At 45.9% G+C, this 13784-nt stretch overlaps 1 protein-coding gene across 1 annotated transcript in view; it reads left to right on the top strand.

Moving 5' to 3' along the window:
• Nucleotides 1-1412: 1412 nt before the first annotated feature.
• The window catches only part of Abhd2 (abhydrolase domain containing 2), a 105617-nt gene continuing 93245 nt past the window's right edge, over nucleotides 1413-13784 (top strand). The window contains exon 1 of the mRNA XM_004623289.2: nucleotides 1413-1521. The gene's annotated coding sequence lies outside the window, so the exon portion shown is untranslated. The remainder of the gene's footprint in view (nucleotides 1522-13784) is intronic.

The following is a 13784-nucleotide window of genomic DNA, read 5'->3' on the forward strand; positions in this document are numbered from 1 at the left end:
GTGAACACAAAAGATCTGGGGCTCAGTTCAGCTCTGAGAGAGGATTTCTATCCACACTTTGTTTTTTTGTTTTTTGTTTTTTGTTTTTTTTTTACAGTTTCAAAACTGATTATTAGGACAGTTTCAAAAACTAATACATTGTACATTGTTGTCTTCTTAGTATCTATCCACACTTTGAGATGTCCACATCTTCAGAGTGAGGAATGGGCTTCAAGTGGGCCTGGCCAGCAAACATTGTGGAATGGCTACATCAACTGATCTAGCACAGACCAGACTGAAAGGATGTTATTTGGTCTCTATGAAAGCCCAGTTCTTTTCTCTTCCCAATCCCGAAGTGTGTGTTGGGGGTAAAATTAGCATTGTTTCAAATACCACTTCCAGCTGCATAGCTCTTTCATTTGGCCTCCTGCTCCCTCTTACAGCCCCACTGTGCCTTGGTTGTGTGTCCCTGTGTGCTGTTCAGGAATTGCATTTCAAATTATTCAAGTGTTTAAGCCCATGTTATTGCAAAAGTAGTTTCCAGCTCAGAATTTTAGAACCGCATGAGCAATGACTCAATCTTGAGGAATACCTATTGAATGCTGGTAGCCTTCATCTCATCAGCTACTGCTAATACCCCTGGTTGCCAAATGAAATCAAGGTGTAGGTAGAGAGGCTAAGTGACTCAATGTTTTGATCCTCTTGTCTCAGCCTCCTAGTGCTGGCCTAAACCTGCTTTCTTCCTGGAGGTCTCCAGCTAGCAAGGATGAACAAAAGCTGAAAGGACAAGGAGGCAGTAGCTGAGGTCTAGGCGTTCTCATATCCGCATTCGTTCCCGAGATGAGAGGACTCTGCTGTCACATCCTTTCATCTCCTACTGGCCTAGAGACCCAAGACTTCCTATTTCTCTTCCCCTTTTTGATTCCAAGAGTCGCCACCGTGTGTCCAGAGCTAGAGATCAGTCAGTCGTTCCGTCTGATCCACCAGAACCCGCAACTAAGCCATCTGCCAACCTTCCTCCTCCTACTCCCAGAGGACACCGGATCTCACTCAGCCCCCCAATCCAGCTTGTGGTCACAATCGCCCCTCTTCACCCACACAGTATCAACACAAAACAGGACCCATTCTAGCCAGCTCCTTTATCCCTGCCCCCTTGGGGGGGCTTTACCCAATAGCATCTTGGCCCAGGGGCCAAAGACGTCAAAAACAACCAATTGTCAAAGAACTCTCCTTTATATGCTCCCGCCTCCATTCTGAGGAACAGCTCTGCTGACCAATGGACTGCCAACAGGGTTCAAAGAACGCGCCAGGCAAATAGAGTAGCGGTTGAGCTACCCAATGAACAGGCCGGTTCCCGCGGTTAGGGGCGTGGCAGAGTCGGTCGCCAGGGGCGTGGCAGCAGTTGCCTGGGCGGGGCCGGTAGCGGCGGGAGACGCTCAGGCCAGGGGTTCCGGCTGTATTTCTATGAGCGCAGCCGGCAGCTGCGGAGCTGCGGGAACCGGACAGGGGCCGAGCTGGACAGCTGTAACCATCCACGTTCAGGTAAAGCCATAGTCGAGCGAGGCTCGTGGGCCGGAGATAGCACCCCGGAGCTGTCGGGCCTGAAACCCCAGCCCGCGGTCCCCACCTTGGCCCGGCCGGTCACCCCACAGTATACGCGCCCGGGGTCCTTGGGATGTCTCAGAGGACTGTCACTCGGCGCCGCAGGGGTCCCGAGGGCCGGCTCGCCAGGCGGCTGGGGGAACCCGGACCGCAGGGGATACGCCTTCCGGAAGGTCCTTTGTCCCCTTGTGCTCCGGGAACTGAGATGGGAACAGCCCCGACAGCGGCCTCCCTGCGGCCATCCCCGCTCCCGCTTGCGCACTCCCGGGGCCCCTGAGGTCGGACCCAGGGGCTTGAGGGCGGGGCTCGATGAAGGTCCAGGGTCTACAGCTGGAGAAGGAAAGGATCGCGGGGCCTGATCACAACCCCGGAAATTCCTTGAGTCTCTGTGTTTGGGGGCTCCAAGGGCGCATCCGGGACCATTGGGTTCAAGTTCTAGTTAGGCAGCTGTTGACCCAGTCGGAGGCGCCTTAGTGAGCACGGCCCACGCCAGGCACTGTTCTAGGCACTTCGTGAGCTTCCCAAGACGAGAGCTGTCCAGCAGCGCTGGAGGCGGTCTGTTCGCCAGGCCATCAGCCAGCGCCACGACCTTGGAAGTGTCCAGGCAGGAGCCGGATGACAGCCACCTGTCAGGGATGCTTAAGAAGGACTCCCAAGGGAGGAATGTACGATTCATAGCTGTAAGGCTCTTCTCCACCCACAGACACACACTGTGTGCCATCTAATGCCTAGATTAGGGCAGATACTTCTAAGGGGTCCATTAAGTTCGAAGTGGGTGTTAAATTCACCCATAATAAATCCTGAAGTTTCAGCTCTCGTGTGGGTGTGATCACAGAGAATAGGTCATACCAGAAGATGTACCAGAAGATAAATAAGACAAACGCTTTGTTTCACCACCTTAAAAGACCTTAATTTAAACTACTGTGGATTTGGTTTTCCTAATTCCTCTGTTTTGTTTTTTTCTTCTTGCGGAACCGGGGATTGAACTCAGACCCTTGCGCTTGCCAGGCAAGCGCTTATTCTACTGAGCCATCTCCCCGGCCCCAATTCCTCTGTTTTGCTGGCACCGGTTTCTCAGTTTCGCCTGTGTTCCAGTCACCAAACCCAGAGACAGCTGCCAGGAACAGGGTGAGGAGAAAGACCTCCAGAGTCTGCAGGTTTGGCAGAGTCAACACGATTAGTACCTGGCGCTTTTCAAGGGCCATTTGGTTACAGTCATATAAAGCAGAGTCCAAAAGAGGGGCAATCTATTTTTTCCTCTTCATTACCTTCTGTCATTTGCCTGCACAGAGAGGACATGATCTACTGAAGGTCAGGAGGCAGAGAAGGAATCTGAACATCACTTGTTGCCTGTTTGAGGATGAATTAACCTGTAAATAAATAGCCAGTCAGAAAGCAGGCCAGGCCATATACCACTGATTGTCAGCGTGTGCTTGTGGCATTTTTAGAGCCACAGACCTTACATAGAACTCACCCAGTTCAATCTTCTCAATGTATAGGCAAGGAAGCTGAGGCCAGGGGTCACCAGGCTGGCTGGTAAGCCCTGAGCCATGACTAAGGGTTGTTTTCTTTCTGTTGTACATCTAGTTAGCAGTATCTCTTATTCTCAGTGTTTAAATTTCAAGGGACCCCGGAGAGGCTGAGAGCACAGATTTTGTTGTTCAAGTACCTGGATTTGAGTGTTAGACTTGCTTTTACAAGCTGTGCAACTTTGGATGTTCCTTAACCTCTCTGTAAAACAAGAATAATAATGGTACTCTGGTTAGAAAAGTTTTTGCAAAGTGCATGAATTACTATAGTGGAAATGTTTAGAACAGTGCCTATTGCATAGTAACTACTATAGATTTTCTAATTAGTATGTTGTTACCTTTTTTTTTCCATATCTAGCAATATTTTCCAACAGGAGGTAGTTCCTCCCCCACCCCAAGTCATTAAACATACCCCAGATTTCATTTTAGCATAGACATCTGTAGGGATCCCCAAGTCTCACTGTTTTATTTGCTCTGCCTCTGAGCTACATCCCCAGCCCCCATCCTTTTTTTTTTTTTTTTTTTTTTTTTTGAGACATACTCATACTGGTCTTGAACTTTCGATCCTCCTGCCTCAACCTACTAGGTAGCTGGAATTATATATGTAAGACTCTGCACTTGGCTGCATTTTATCTCTTATCTAGTTTTCTTCTTTTTAAAAAAAATTGATTTTGCTGGTACACTTTTGATATGCATAATGATCACATTCATCATAGGGAATTTGTACCTGTACATAATATATCTTTTATACAATCAGATAATTCAGTTTCTATTAGTTGTCTCCTGTGATTACTCTTCTTAGATGACAATTTTTAGAAATTAGCTTTAAAGGGGGTAGAAGGGAGTCTGTCCAAGTGATAAACAAAGCCTGAGATGATACACATCTCCACAGTAGCCTTCCAAATATGTCCGGCCTACCTCCCCAGTTGTCAGTGCGGGGCAGCTTGATTATAAATGGACGAACATTTTTAGATTAAGATTTCATGAGGCGCTGTATTAAGTGCTTTTCGGAAGTTCAGGGATCGTATGTCAAATGCATTTAAGCAAGTGCCTTAGTCATTTGAGTAGGGGGAGCAGAGGCAGCGCATGCCTGGCCTGGTAGGAAGAAGCATGTGACGAGTTCTGGCTGGTAATCTAATTTGTCAGTAGCTTATCTGCATTTTGCCTGTTCTTTTCCAGAGCTTGAAATAAACCACATGGCAAGTGCCTCCCCTTCTAGCTGGAGAAGTTCCCATTCTTTCCTTCTACTTTCACTTTCATTCCCTGACTCTCTGGTTTTGATCCACAGGCCCCTAGCTAGCTGGTAGCTAGTTCCCTTTCACTGGGGAGATGCTTGTCACCTCTTATTTTTGTGCAGAAATCCAGTCCCCTTTTTTTTTTAATCTATGTACTACACTGAATCAGCGATGATAGCTTTTCATTGGTCACACCTTCTTTCCCTTATTTTTCCTAAGAATTGGTTCTGGGTTTCAGCTTTTGTTTAGGCTGCTGCTTTGGTATTAATGTAAGCTCTTTCTCATAGGACTTTGGTAGAAGGGCTTCTTATTCCCTGATATTCCTTGCTTCATTCATCCTTTTCCATCTTTCCACTGGTAATCCTGGGCAGGGCCAGCTCCTGCCTAGGGAACAGCCATTTTCTGGTCGTTTGGAAGTGTGGGAAAGAGCCAGTCTTATCATTTGCCTAGAATCTGGTACTGTGAAAAGCCCTGCAGGAAGACATTTCCAACCTAATGAGAGTTCCATGTGGTGGCATTTCTGCCCCTACCTACTCCTTACAATACTCTGATTCATGTCGGGGGATGGGTTTCGAGCCCTCTTCGACCAGCTGAAGAGCATCAATGATGTGGGGTATGAGGTACTTTGGCCTTTTTATTCATTTATTTATTTTTTTTTTTTTCTGTATTTGCTACAGGGTCTCACTACCCAGGTTGGGCTCATAGTGATCCTTCTGTTTTCAACCTCACCGGCGCTGGTATTACAGGCGTGTGCCAACACACCCAGACTCAGCAGCCAGCTCAGTGCATCTGGGAGTGGGGCCTGTATAGCATGTAGTGTCGAATCCCAATCCCTGCACTTGCCTAAGCAGGCGCTTAGTCCACCGAGCTATCTCACCATCCCTTGCTTTAGCCTTTCTGTGGCATCTTGGACTAAACTGCCCCAATGAACAAAGCAGTAGACATGCATGTGCCCCCAAAGTGGTCTGCCGTTTGGGGCCAGTGAAGGATGAAGGCCATTCCTACTCTGCTTCCCGGCCTGCATGGCTTCCCCAGGTGCTGACATTGTTTCCCTTAAGGATCCTTTTTACATGTGCAGATTTATTTTTGTTGTCTTGGTTCCAGGGCATCATGTTTGGGGATTAAAGATTCTCTGTTTATGAAACGGTTGGTGTAGACAGATGACGAGCCCTGCTGGTCCCCATGAAATGCGTGCTCCGATTGTAACCCAGGGACCGTTCTCTGATTTTTCATAGTGGTTAAGTAGCAGACAGGTAAAGACTTGATTAAATAATTGGAACATTGATGTCCTGAGCTTTGCCTGGTTTTTCATTTTCAACAGAGTGAGCATTTGGTGTGTACTAAGAACACAGTTAATGAAATTAATGTATTTTGTTGTATTAAAAGTATGTATTTTAAAGTTGTTTATACATATTTTAAATTCATGTGGTTAATCAAATTTTGCTTTTCCAAGCTAATGCATTTATATGATGAAAGAAACTATTTCAAAGGCAAAACAGGTTAGATAGTAAATGTATCTCTGTCCACCCTTGCTCCCTGCCACTAGTTTTACCCATGAGAGGCAGCCATGTCACTGATCCTTTCATCCTCCAGAGGTGGTCTGTGCACTTTGAATATATTTTATACATCCACAGCATATTTGTTATGAATATTCCACCTACTCATCCTTTTCACACAAGCAGCAGTGTATTATATGCATACTATTTAGAAACTTCTTTTTTTTTTTACTAAATATTCCTTGGCAGTATGAAAAGGCTTCCACGTCACTTTTTATGAAAGCTGTCTATTTTAGATACTTGTTTCCTGTTTCTGGGGATGCTGAGAGGAAGCCTTATTCGGGCAGCAGCTTCGGAATGGACATCGTGAGGCATTTTGTGGCTGTTGGGGGACAAATGTTTTTCTTCTCTGCGTTCTGCAGCCGAGACTTGAGATGATGTGAAGGCTGCTCCTCAAGGTCACGGTGTGAAGAGAGAGCTGGGGCACTGGACAGTGAGCAGCTTCCAGGAGACCTCGGGCCCTCCGCCAGGACGTCCTGGAGGTGGGTGGGGCGGAGGAGTTTGCGGTGTTCTCTCTGATCTCTGAGGAAAGTCTCCTGACCTCCCAGAGCACTTTTCTGGCATCCCTGTCGCGCCCAGCCCTGTATCTGCAAGACACCACAGTATACCCTGTGTCACCCTCACCTCCGGGCATAAGAAAGGAGCCCTTTATCACAGGACTTCCTGTTTGGGGAGCTTTATTAAGCGCCCTACCCCCTCTTTACTCTCACCCCGGGAAAAACCAGCTCTTGCACCTGCCCCTCTCTCTGTAAAGCGTCTTCCCCAAACCATGTATAATTGTTTTGCTTTCCTCGCAAGAGGTATTCCCTATAATCTCTTTAGCACTTTACCATTTCTAAGGTCTGCCCAGGACCAGCCTTGCTAACAAAAGCTTTCCCGAGTGCTGATTCTGAGACTAGAGTTTTCTGGTTCTTCACGTTTGAATTCTCTATGGCTGTGCTTGTGTTCTAAATAACCGTGTTGAGTTAAACATTGGTCTCGGAGTCTTTTGTGGCTCCCAGATATTGCCTATGGGTTTTTTTGTTTTTCCTTCTGTTTGAAAATGAATTGACCTTTATCTTGATTTTATTTACCTTGAGTCTGATTTAGAGCCACCTTGAAATTGAATGTTCAGGGTGTTAGTCAGCCAGTCTAATCTAGAGACCTTACTTCCTGGGATTGCTTCATGCTGGGCAGCCACAGTGTCCTTCGGCTGTGCCACAGATGCTATGCTCAGAGGAGAGGGTGGCAGTACTACTGTTTACACTCTTTCCACTCTCTCTTAGATAAAAGATTAGGGGGAAAATAATAAACCGATTGCCCCATGTTTTTGCCCAATTATCATAGGCATGTATTTGTGTACCATTTACTTAGTCATAACAGTGAAAGCAGTAAATCACAGAAATCAGGAAGTCCAACATCGGATTGCTGTAATTTTAATTTTCAAACAAGGAAATACAGAAGCCCTGGCACCTCTCACCACTCCTATTTCATTTAACAATAACTGTTTTGGCATCCAGAATGTTTGAAGGTCAGCATCTCCAAATAAAAAGCACCTTCCAAACAGGAGATATGGAGCTTGATAAAAAGGCTGACTTAATGTCACCATTGAATTGTGGTGTTGGGGAGGACCTAGAATGGAGAGTCCTATTCAGGGAGGGGTTCTCCATTTTCAGTTCCTTTAGACAGCGCTGCTGTTCTCTTGTGGGGAAGCGGGTCCATTCATTTAGTCCACTGAACCTGCCAGTGGTCCCATCTGTTGGCATTGTGCTTCCATTGTTTTGGGCAGTGTGGACTACACAGTGGCATGCACCTATAGCAGTCATGATGATAGGGACTGATATTAAAAATTGTTCTTTGGCTCCTTGAGGTCCAGATTTCTCTCTCTCTCTCTCTCTCTCTCTCTCTCTCTCTCTCTCTCTCTCTCTGTGTAATACCATGTTGTGACTCTTAAAACTGAGGAGTCACAGGACGCTAAAGCTGGACCTCAACAACCAGCTGGAATTAATAAGACCCTTTGGCAGTTCCTTCAAAGCATGTGCTTAAACTTATTAAATTCATGATGAAGCATGTCATGATTATGAATCATGATAATGATTCAGATTATTTTTTGAGATCCAATGTGACTTCTCATCCATGAGCCCAGTACAGTTTAATCTCTTCCTATAGCCCTATCATGTTCTCCTTGTGCTAAGGAATTCCCTGTCCAGGGTCTACAATATATTCTTGACATCCTTAGGGTTCTTGTTAGATAAGGAATGAACAGACTTTCTGGTTTCATGTTAATGATTAGAAGAAGCATTTTAAAGGACTGTCCTGGAATGTTGGGATACCTAATGTTGTCAGGGTCTGCCCACGTGACCTCAGTGCCCCCTACCTTTGTGAAGTTCTGATGAGCCAAACACACCCCAGATATGGGCTTAGCACAGAAGCAATGAACTGGCATCAGGTACAACTGGGCGACAGCTCAGAGCACAGTGCAGGTGACAGCCACAGCAGCTGTCCCAGCAGAGAAAAATGGCAAGAGAATGGAGCTGTCATACTGTACCCTGTGGCGTAGACTCTCAAGACCTACGGGCCCTAGCCCCTCGAGGCCACACTGACATTGTTGGCAAGCATGTCAGGCCTGAAATTTCTTCTCATTTCATCAGTGTAGTTCATCAGAATTTTACTGTTTGAGAAACTTTATTCATGCTTATTTATAAATTTGCTTTGGTCTCCACAGCTATAAAAGTGCTGAAGAAGTTTATGTCAAGTTTTAGGTTTGTAGGTTTTCAGAAATACTATGACAAATAGTAATTAGATGAAAGTAATTCAATTTAAATTCAAGAATTGAATACAAAGTAATTTAATTAAGGGAATCTGGCAGGACTAGTTTTTCCCCTCAGCAAGGGCCATTTGGTTTCTAAATTTGAAAGACCCTAGTGCAGGAATCTGCAGGCCATACTGTCTTATCTGTTTTGAAGATGGTTCCATTTCACATGCCAAAGTATAGAAGTAGTGATTGAGTGCAGATGAAGGTTAGTTGACTCTGTTGTGTTTTTGCCTTAGGGAAATCCTGTTTGTTTAAACCTGGAAAGTGTTAACAGGATTTGGAAAACTTAAGAAACACTCCCAAGGAAAGCAACAAAAATTGTGGCTAGGTTTGGGAAAGATGCCTTGTCGAGGCTGTGTGCACCGTGGCCAACGCTTACTGTCCACACTAATGGGATGGAACCCTCCCAGAGTAATTTGTTTGTTCTCGGATTGAGCAATGAAGTTTACTTATTGATATTTGTAGACTCTGAACACTTGCCCAGATGGCCTAACTGACAGAACCAAAAGCTTGTCATCAGACTTCTCTGCAGCTGAAAGTTGGGGGGAACTGGGTCCTTTATTTCTCAAGCCACTTCCCCAGCATGCATTTATTTTGAAGTAGATACTAAACTTCATACAGTTGCATATATAAATATTTTCATGGTATCTTTTAAAGATATAGCTACTTTATTAAACATCCATTATTACACTTTTAAAAATTAATAATTATGTTAATATCAAATATCCAGTTGTTCAAATTTCCAATTGTTAAAAATGTCAAGTTAAGTTTAAATCTTCAACATAAGGATTCAAATAAGAATCACACACTGATTTGTTGTTCTACCATTTATGTCTTTTAAATTATAGGTCTCGGGCTGGTGAGATACTTCAGTAGTCTAAGCGCCTGCTTAGGCAAGCATAGGGACTGAGGTTCAGTCCCTGACACCACATGCTATGCTGGTCCAGCCCTCAGGTGCGCTGAGCCAGCCACTGAGACCAGGTGTGGTGGCACATGTCTGTAATCCCAGCACCAGGGAGGCCAAAAACAGGAGGGTCACTACAAGTCTGAGCTACGTAGTAAGACTGTATCATGTACATAAGTTATGGGTCTTTGTTTTCTCCCTTCTTAATGAAGAAACTGGGTACCTTGTAGAGATTTATTTCCTTTGGACAGGTACTACATTCACATGATATAACATTGAAAAGGTGCATCATGGTACTAAGTGAAAAGCCTTCTTCCCCAGAAGCAATGACTGCAGAAGGCTGTTATTAGTGCCTTGTGTATTTTTTCCCAATTTAGAAAACAAGCCCTTTCCCTCAGACAGCCATTAACATTGCCCATCCATGATTATTATTGACTCTACATGCAAAGTTGGATGTTGTACTGAAATTGAGAAGTGAAATCTTGACTTTGTCATTGTAGAGTGTCTGAGAGGTATGCAAATGCTCCTCTGGGCCAAGTATGGGCTGAGCTATTTTATACATAGTACAGCAAATATGTGTTTACATCTATATCCTTTTTTTTATGTAACTGGTAACATATTGTGCATATTCTGCTTATTGCTTTAGTCACTTAACAGAGAATGGTTCATTTTAACCAATCGCAATATGTGTTGTTTGACATCCTACCAACATTTCTCGTCTATCCAATGCACCCTAATGATTGCACCCTAAAAATTAGGGGAACTATAACATTTCTAGGACTGCGCAAGTGCTAGAATCTTTAGAAATAGAAAGGTTTTTTTCCTTTCTTTTCATTTGTTCAGCAGACATTAATAGAATTCTTTCTCTTCTGGATGCTCTGCCGGGCTTATGCCCTCAGGATTGTTCCTGGGGCCTCAACTTGCTGGGCCCCTTTGGCCCATGCTTGGCCCAAGGAAAGACATCCCTGAATGTGAGCTACACGTCCAGTCCCTCACACCTCACTGTGTGGCCTGCACTGTGTAGACCAACGTTTCACGTTCCAAGTACCCTGGCTGCAGTTCTTCTTCTCTCCCATCATGGAAAATAAGTGCTCACTCATTCTTGTCAATGACAATGAAAAATGTACCCTTCACAATAGTGTGGTGATGGAAAAATGCTGAATAGATGATAGCCAGGGATATTTTCCTCAGTTTAGAAAACAGTCCCTTTCCCTTATTCTGTCATTAATACCACCCATCTGTGATTATTAACTGACTTTACACACAAAGCCGGATGTTGTACTGAAATTGCGGAGTGAAATCTTGACTTTGTCACCATCAAGCCCCTAGGAAAAGTGTGAATTTCTTTATGTCTCTCTTGTCCCTCTTTGATTGGGAGAGGCCTTTTAGGGCTTTTGCCAAGAGAGTTGGGGTGTTGGGATCCATTTGGCTCTGTGAAAGGTTTTTAACATGGAGACGTACCATCCTTTTCTGTATTCCTAGAGCTTGACACAGGGAGGGCCCCCAAGCCTCAGTTCCCTCAGTTACATTCATAATAACTCACTTCGCTGTTGTTGTGAGTACTGAATGAGGTAATGTCTGAGAATATGCTTTGCAAACAGTAAATTGTGTGCTTGATCTCCATTGTCCACGCCAGTGCATTTTGTGACCTGTTTGAGGAGTAAATGAGGTAATGTGTTGAAATCACAACACTTGATGAACTGTAGAGCCCCCCCAGTAGAAAATTTTGTTATCATCCACTTCTAGCATTGGCGTAAATATATATGGGATAAGAGAATGATGGCAAGCCAGAGTGCCCTAGTACGCCCCACCTCTGATCCCTACACTTCGGGCAGCTGATACAGAAACTGATGGTCTGTAAGTTGGTGTGGTTAACAAGCGAGTCAGAGGCTGGACTAACCGAGCTGGAGGACACAGCTGGACTGGGGTCCTCGAGCATTGGTGGCTGAGGAGCCCTTGTTTGCCTTTTCTGGTGAGCACCCCAGTGCGTGTTACACTGTGGGTGTTCTTAATTTTTATTGCACAAGCAGGACGCTCCAGTGTGGGTGCCTCAGCTGTTCTGCCTCAGCAACTGCACTGAAGGCCTTATTATTCCCGTTTAATTTAGTGTAAGGACACTAAGGTGTCACAGGTTAAGAAGCTTCCCCTAAGTCACACAGCTAGTATGTAGTACAGCTGTGACGGGGCCGGATCTGCCTGGCCCCAGAGCCCATGAGTTGCAGTCACTGCACACCAGAGAAAGCCTCTCCACAAAGTGCCATCTTTGGAACACCAGTTGTTCTGACCTCTTTCCACAAATTTGTTTTCAGAACACCACATAGACATTGAATGGAGGGTGTTTCAATTTTCCTTAGTTGTTAAAAAGGGAGCCCTATTTTATCATTCCACAAGCTTTGTGGTCTGGGTTAAGCTAGGGTTAATGCTATTCAGATTTATACTCTCTGGGCTAAGTAGGGTCATGTCACAGAGTTAGAAAATCCCATGGACAGTTTTGTTGCATTGGGTGCTTAGTCTGAGTGGCGGGAGTCATGGGCCTTCTGTGCTAGTCCAGTGTTTATCTGAACTCGAGCAGATGATGGGAAGGTTTCCACCTCTTCTCTATTGGGGCCTTTTCTTCCTCCTGCTATTAGAACAGCCTGGTTTTGCTTTGAATTATCTTTCCTCATTTGTGAGACAGCAATTCTGAAGTAGATTTACGCCTTTTTCAGCCTGGTAGGATGTTCTTCAGACAAATAGGGAGACGGGGAAGAAATATGGCCTTGAACAATAGCTCCTCTGAGTGTTGGAAGGCAGAAAACTCTGGTTTAGAATAGGTAGTTATTTGCCTGAACTTCAAGATGTTCCTTAAAATGTTCAAAAGCTGCTGACTCCCAGGTTGCAGTAAGCGACCTCTCAATACACAGTGGTGTGGTGGGTGTGCTTAGAGGCCCAATGGCATCATCTTCTGTAACAAAACCCTATTTAAGGGATTGCAGTGGGGATGCTTTGGGCCACTGCCTTTCCCACACACTCAGTCAACTAGTAAATATTTACAGATGCCCTGTATGTGCACAACACCCTTTCAATCTGTATAGAATTTAAATAGGAAGGTTGAATTAGAAAGACATCAACCAGAGCCCCAATAGTGATGAAATAGGTAGGAATCATCACGTTCGTATAGAGATGAGACTAGCATGTTTTCTAGTTGTGAAGAGGGCATTTACAGAATCTGAGGGACAAGGGTGTTCTTAGGGCCTGGGGGGCAGGGCAGCAAGATGCCCATCTCGTTCAGCACGTATGAAAGCTGGTTGGATGCTGTTGGGGACTGCTGAGGTATCATTCCACTGGTGGGCGGCAGCATTTGTCCAACACAGGCATGGGGCTAGAGACATAGAGCAAGGAAAGGCCTGGCATACCTGCAGCCTCGCGTCAGTCCCTCACAGGCACCGACAGCGGCACATGCGGGCCCTAGCATGTGGCCACGCAGCCTACCTGAGGCCCATCTTCCCTGCTGGTGCCCAGAATGGCCCTTATAGGAGATGCACTGAGCTGCATTCCACGATGATTCGCCATCCCCGCCCCCCTGCCATCCCTCTTGCCCCATCGTCCATCTCCTGCCCCGCTTTTTGGGGCCTTGGCTCAGCCATGAGCCCTGCCCAGCGTGTACACCCACGCCTCTGTCCCTCCTGTGCTTCCACCACTGTAAGTCTGCCTCCTTGAGCAGGGAAAGCTTACCAGAGGGCAAGCTCCTAGGCAGAGCAAAGTGGCCATGATCCTGTGGCCCGGCCTCCTGTGGGCGCCTGCTTCACAGGCTGGCCTAGTGCATAAAGGCAGACCAGAAGTTGACATGGAGCAGACAACTGCCTATTACAACTGACAAAATCAAACAACAAAAGAATGAATCCAGTGCCGGCCAAATAGCTCAGCAGATTAGAGTGCCTGCAAGCATGTACAGGGCAGGGCAGGGGAAGGGTGGGGGGAGTGGGGGAAGGTGGGGAGTGATAAGTGGGGGGTGGGGGGTGTTTAATCCCTGGGCCTGCTGTGCCGGCTCTGCCCCCAGGGTGGCCTGAAAGGGTGATTGAGACTGGGCGTGGTGGGATGCACCTGTAATCCCAGCTCTTGGGAGGCTGCAAACAGGCAGGTCATTACGAGTCCAATCTAGTAGTGAGACCCTGAACACTCTGTAGGCCCTTCCCTAAAACAAAA

The sequence above is a fragment of the Octodon degus genome, unplaced genomic scaffold (genome assembly GCF_000260255.1).
Source record: "Octodon degus isolate 3935 unplaced genomic scaffold, OctDeg1.0 scaffold00002, whole genome shotgun sequence".
Lineage (NCBI taxonomy): Eukaryota > Metazoa > Chordata > Mammalia > Rodentia > Octodontidae > Octodon > Octodon degus.